This window comes from Trichechus manatus, unplaced genomic scaffold, assembly GCF_000243295.1.
Source record: "Trichechus manatus latirostris isolate Lorelei unplaced genomic scaffold, TriManLat1.0 scaffold00260, whole genome shotgun sequence".
In the NCBI taxonomy this organism is placed as follows: Eukaryota; Metazoa; Chordata; class Mammalia; order Sirenia; family Trichechidae; genus Trichechus; species Trichechus manatus.
In genome coordinates, this window is record NW_004444196.1 from 2464911 (window position 1) to 2471585 (window position 6675).

The window sequence follows — 6675 nt, forward strand, 5'->3', positions numbered from 1 at the left end:
GGATATAAATTGTCCTCTGAGGACTGCCTTTGCTGTGTCCCAAAGGTTTTGGTATGATGTGTTTTCATTCTCATTTGATTCTAGGAATTTTTTTATTCCATCTCTGATTTTTTCTATTACCCAGTGGTTTGCAAGCAGGGTGTTATTCATTTTCCATGTAATTGATTTTTTTTTCCTTGCTTTTTCTGTTGTTAATTTCTACCTTGATGGCACTGTGGTCAGAGAAGATACTTCGTATTATCTCAATGTTTTGGATCTTTTTGAGGATTGCTCTGTGGCCTAAGATGTGGTCTATTCTGGAGAATGTTCCATATGCATTAGAAAAGAATGTGTACTTTGCTCCTGTTGGGTGAAATGTTCTATATATGTCTATGAGGTCAAGTTGGCTGATTGTGCCCTTTAGTTCTTCTGAATCTTTGTTGAGTTTCTTTCTAGATGTTCTGTCCTTTACCAAGAGTGGTGTGTTGAAGTCTCCTAGTGTTATAGTGGAACTGTCAGTCTCTCTTTTCAGTGTTGTTAGAGTTTGTTTTATGCATTTGGGAGCCAGGTCATTGGGTGCGTAGATGTTTGTTACAGTTATGTCTTCATGAAGGATTGCCCCCTTAATCATTATATAGTGTCCTTCTTTGTCTTTTATGGTGGATTTTGTTTTAAAGCCTTTTTATCTGAGATTAGTATTGCCACTCCTGCTTTTTTTGGTAGCTGTTTGCTTGATAGATTTTTTCCCAAAGTTTGATTTTTAATAAACTTATGTCTTTGTTTTTAAGGTGTGTCTCTTGTAGACAGCATATTGACGGATCCTGGTTTTTACATCCATTCTGTCACTCTCCGTCTCTTTATGGGTGCATTTAGGTCATTTACATTCATTGTAATTATTGATAGGTGTGAGTTTCTTGCTGTCATTTTGTAGTGCTTTTTTTTGTGGTGTTGATGTTTTCTTCGTTCCTCTTACTCTGTCGTGCTGAATTCCTTTTTTTTGTGTGGATTTTTTTTCATTTCTTTTGTTTTTGGAGGTTTTGGTTTTACTGAGACTTTATGTTTTTCTTCTTTATTTTGGTGAGTAGGTTTGTTAATTTTCTTTGTGGTTACCTTGAAATTTACACTTATCTTCCTAGGTTTTAACCAGTCTATTATTACTTGGTATCACCTTGCCTTCCTTTCCATTAGATGCTTCTATACCTGCATTGTTTATTCCCTCTTTTATTGTTCTGATGCCATTGTCATTTACAGATTAATTTCTCTGGTTCCCTGTTGTAACTCTTTTGGTTTTGGATAGTCCTTGGGGATTCATTTTCTAGGTTGGTATCTAACTAGTACAATCCTGTGTCCTAGATTCAGCCTTTGGTCTGAAATTGTTTGTTCTCAGATCAAATGACTCCCTTTAATAAATCTTGTAAGTTTGGTTTGGTTTTTACAAAGTCTTTTAATTTCTGTTTATTGAGAAATGTCCTAATTTCACCATCATATTTGAACAAGAGTTTTACAGGATATATTATTCTTGGGTGGCAATTTTATTCTTTCAGTGTTTTATGTATGTCATCCCATTGCCTTCTTGCCTGCATGATTTCTGCTGAATAATCTGAGGTTAGTCTTATTGTTTGTCCTCTGGATGTGACATTTTTATTTTTCTCGAGCTGCTCTCAGGATTCTTTGGTTGTCTTTGGTTTTAGTGAGTGTGATTATGATATGCCTTGGTGATTTTCTTTTGGGGTCTATCTTATGTGGGGTTTGTTGAGCTTCTTGGATGGTCATTTTTTCATCTTTCATGATATTGGGGAAGTTTTCTTCAATGATTCTCTCTGTGTTTTCTGTTGTACCCCCCTGTTCTGGAACTCTGATCCTCGAAAATTTTTGCTTTTGATTGTATCCCACATAATTCTCAGGGTTTCTTCATTTTTCTTCTTTCTGTTTTCTGATTTTTCCTCAAACAGAATTTTACTCAGTTGTTTGTCTCAATTTCACTGATCCTGTCTTCCACTGTTTCAAACCTGCTCCTCAGCCCTTCTATAACACTATCCATTTCTGAAGTCTTGTTGTTTATCTTTTGGATTTCTATTCGTTGCTTTTTGTATGATTTCTAGTTGTGAATTTATTTTAACATTTTGTTCCTGTATTATTTTCTTGAATTCTTCCGTTTTTTGTCTGTATTTTCCATGAATTTGTCTATTTTTTCCTCATTTTTGTCAGATTTTTGCTTCAACTTTTGGATAATTCTGAATATTAGAGATTTGAATTCCCTATCAGGTAGCTCTAGTGCCTTTTCCCCTACTGGAAAGTCATCTGGTGTTTTCTTTTGTAAGCCTACAGGAAACATCCTTTCCTGTTTTTTCTATGTTTGGTATTGTCTGCTGTCTTTGAGGTATTCAGTAGTTAGTTTCCTCATTTATTGATTGTAGATTTGTTTGTTTCATCCTGATTTTTTGTTTCAGTTGGTTATGACTGAGCAGGAGGGCTGTGCATTCTTTGTTGGTTGCTTGTCTGTGTTCATGATACTTTTCACCTCCTTCTCCAATGGGCAGTGTTAGTCATTCATAAATGATACAGCAGGGCGGGTACAGCTGAAGGGGAGTTACTGGGATGGGTAGTTTGTGGCACATATTAGGGCTGACAGGGTGGGCCAGGAATCGGTTCAGGGCAGGTTCCAGTAGGCCGTGCCTGTGCTGCTTGGAGATGTGATGTTCAGTGCATGGTGCAGGTAGGCAGGAAGGAGGGGGATTGTGATGTGTGGAACTAAGATGTGTATGGGAAAGAGGAGAGAGAGAAAAGAGGAACAGGGGCCAAAAACATATGCACAAACACACAAACAAACAAAAAAGAGTGCTAAGGGAGCTAGCTGTTTGAGTGGAGAGATGAGAGACTGAGAAAAAGAGAAAAAGGAAAAGAAAAAAAGAAAAAGCGTAAAAAATGAATAAATAAAAATTAGAGAAAACAAAAAGAAAAGTCCCCAGGGATCCCACTGGTGCAGCTGCTTAGGACTGGAGAAGTTGCTCCCAGGTTATGAAGTACCACCCGGCTAGAAGGAGTAGAGGTGTCAGATAGTCCCAGATATTCAGGAGAAAGAAAGAGAAAGTAAGTATAGAGAGATGAGAAACTGGAAATAAAGAAAGAGAAAAGGGGAAAAGAGAGAGAAGAAAACAAAACAAAGAAGCAAAAAACAAAAACAGAAAAAAAGAAAAAAGAAATGCCCCCAGTGATGTCACTGCACGTCTGCTCAGAGTAAGGGAGTAGCTCCCAAGCACGCAGTATTGCCCAGCTAGAAGGGGCTCCCAATCTGATAAAAGAAAAGAAAAGGAACAAATCAAAACAGAACAAATAGAATAAACAAACAAAAAAAAGCCCCAGAGGTACCACCAGCATGGCAGCAAGGGCCAGGAAACAGTTTCACATTTAAGGGGTGTTTTGCAGCCTTTCAGGAAGAATCAAAGATGGCACATGGAGCCAGGTATTTGTGACAAAGGAGGGGGAGGTAGTGAGAGGTAAGGAAGAAATCTAAAGAAGTGGAAAAAAACATCACCTGCAGCCAACAAATGGCACTGTTGTTTCTGGCTGGTACAGGTGGGTGGAATCCAAGTGACACTTGGGTGAAGCCGGTGCTTCCTGGCCAAGGCACTGTGGCCGCAGGAAGCAGAGGAGGCCAAGCTGGGGTGAAGAAGAGTGGGAGGTGGGAAAGCATATATTGCTGGTTACTGGTTGTTCTATCTTCTGCTGGAAACTCCTTGAATCTGCTTTCTCATATCCTCTGTTAGCAGATCTCTGATAGGAGTCCAAGATGGCGGATCGGTTCTGTGGTAGCTGATAGGAGACCTCTGCATGTAGCTCTCCTCGCTCTCTGTTCTCTGTCAGTTTCTTATTTCATTTGGTGCTTGGCTGAGTTCTTTATCTCTTCATTTGATGCTTAGCATTTCAGGACCTACGTGTGTCTCTGACTTAGTTTTTCGGATCTTTGCTGTGGAGGGACAGTGTGGTGCTTCTGTTTATAGCACCATGTTGCCCGGAAGTCTTTCAGCTTATTTTTTGAAAATATCTCTCTAGCTTTCACTATATATACACAGACATACATGAACTCACTAGAATATACTCTATCTTACCTCCTCAACATAGAAAAAGAAAGTTAATAAACACATAAATATGCTATTGTTCTTATCCTCCAAATTTTCTGTTTTAACCAATAAAACTAAAAATATACACAAAAGCACAAATTGAACTTGTTGTATGACAAACTAACTAATTCATACTAACCCTGCTTCTGAAGACAATTTTACAAATCAGTGAAATACATTTAAATATTACCTTAAAAAATGTAACATCAAAGATATTTAAAAAATGGTGAGAAATTACTGTGCACAGCAAAGGAAAGGGAAGAAACCAAGATATGTGAGCCTAGCATGGATACCACACTTGCCCTGAGGAAGTCTGATGAAATGGATGAAGCAACTCTTAGGATAAGCTGTAGTTCTGATGCCTTAAAGGGTTAGAAAAACAAAATCAGAGTTCAGACATCACCAGCATTTTGGACCCTAATAATTATCACCCAACTTGAATCTGCGACCAAAAAGGGATTCATTAACCAGTCCTTGCAGAGACTACTACCCTCCAATGAATAATTTGGGTGCTTCTATGCCTGAATTAAAATATGTGGAATTGATAGTGACCTCAGGTGTCATGAAAGGGCAAACAAGATAAAATCTACTTACCATATTTTTATGCAAATAATGTACATCTTCTACGTCTGTTTGCCAACCATGCCCTCCCCCTGCAAGTTATTTTCATAAACACTGCTATGCCAGTTTTTTCCCCCATGTTGCTGAAAAAAAAAAAAGTAGCATAGCACACTTATGAAAATACCTCATGGGAGGAGGGTGAGGTTGGCAAACGAAGAAGGTATGGGTTATTTGTATAAAAATATAGTAGTCCTCAAGTTATGTCTACAAGCATATTTTAAATTAATGGCCAGCATAATATCAAAGATAATACTACACATGTGAGACTAGGCACAATGAGCAAAAATCAGTCAAACTAACTTTCATGGATTGAGTTGTGTCCCCCAAAAATATCTGTCAGCTTGTCTGGGTTATGATTCCCAGTGTTGTATGATTGTGTAATCTGATGTGATTTCCTTATGTGTTGTAAACTCTATCAACTATGATGAGATTATATGTGATCTCCTTATGTGTTGTAAATTCTATCACTGTGATGAGGTTATACTGATGAGGTTGACAAGATTAGATAGTGTCTTAATGCAATCTCTTTTGAGATATAAAAGAGAGAAGCAAGCAGAGACACACGGGAACCTCATACCACCAAGAAAGCAGTGCCTGGAGCAGAGCACATCCTTTGGACCTGAGGTTCCTGCGCAGAGAAGCTCCCAGGCCAAGGAAAGATTGATGCATTACAAGGACCTTTCTCCACAGCTGACAGAGAGGGAAAACCTTGTCCTGGAGCTGATGCCCTGAATTTGGACTTGTAGCCTACTTGACTGTGAGAGAATGAACTTCTCTTTGTTAAAGCCATCCACTTGTGGTATTTCTGTTAGAGCAGCCCTAGATGACTAAGACACTAACAATCATTTAACACATACCAAAGGGAAATCCAGACCCAAGAATAAGTGCACAATCTGTAAAGTAACTATGCCATATGTGTTAAAAAGATAAAATTCAAGTTTAAAATTTTCAAAAGAAGCTCCAAATAATAAAAAAGTAATATAGCAGAGCTGAAAATAAAACAAATAGATATTCTAGGTTGAAAATACAATAATTGAAAATAGATTAAACATAGCCAAAGAATCACTATACTGTAATGTAGGTTGTCTTAATTATCTAGTGCTGCTATAACAGAAATAACAACAAATGAGTGGCTTTAACAAACAAATGTAATTTCTCATAGCTTAGGAGGCTAGAAGTCCAAATTCAGGGTACTGGCTCTAGGGCTCTAGGAGAAATCTTTCTCTCTCTGTTGGCTCTGGAGGAAGGTCCTTGTCTCTTTTGAGCTTCTGCTCCTGAGTGATCTTCATGTGACTTGGCATCTCTGTTCCCCCATCTCTGCATCTTTTCTTCCTTGCTTAATCTGTTACTTTTATATCTCAGAAGAGATTGACTCAAGACACAGCCTACACTAATATTGTCTCATTAACATAACAAAGAAACCATATTTCCAAATGGGATTATAACTACAGATATAGTAGGATTTACAACACATATTTTTGGGGAACACAATTCAATCCATAATATAGGACAAAATAAATTTTCTAATTTGAAGCATGAGACAAAAGGATTAAAAATGAGCACAGAATGTAAATCACATAGAGAATAAAATGGAAAGTCTAATGTAGGCGCAGAATTCCAGAGAGAGAAGGGATAATATTTGAAGTGATAATGATTGAGAACATCACAGACAAGAAAATATTTTAAGCTCTATTACACCAAGAAAAATATATAAAAAAGAAATTCAAATATAAATGCATTATACTGAAACTGCAGAAAATTAAAGACAAAAAGAAAATCTTATCAACAGTTAGGAGTGAGGAAGACAAACTGCATTAAGAAGACAACAGTTATGCTGAGAGCTGACTTGTAAACAATCACTAGAAACCAGAAGACAGTGAAATGATATCTTATATTTCATTGTACTAAAAGGAAACCAATGACAATGTAGGGTCTACTCTCATGGGAAATACCT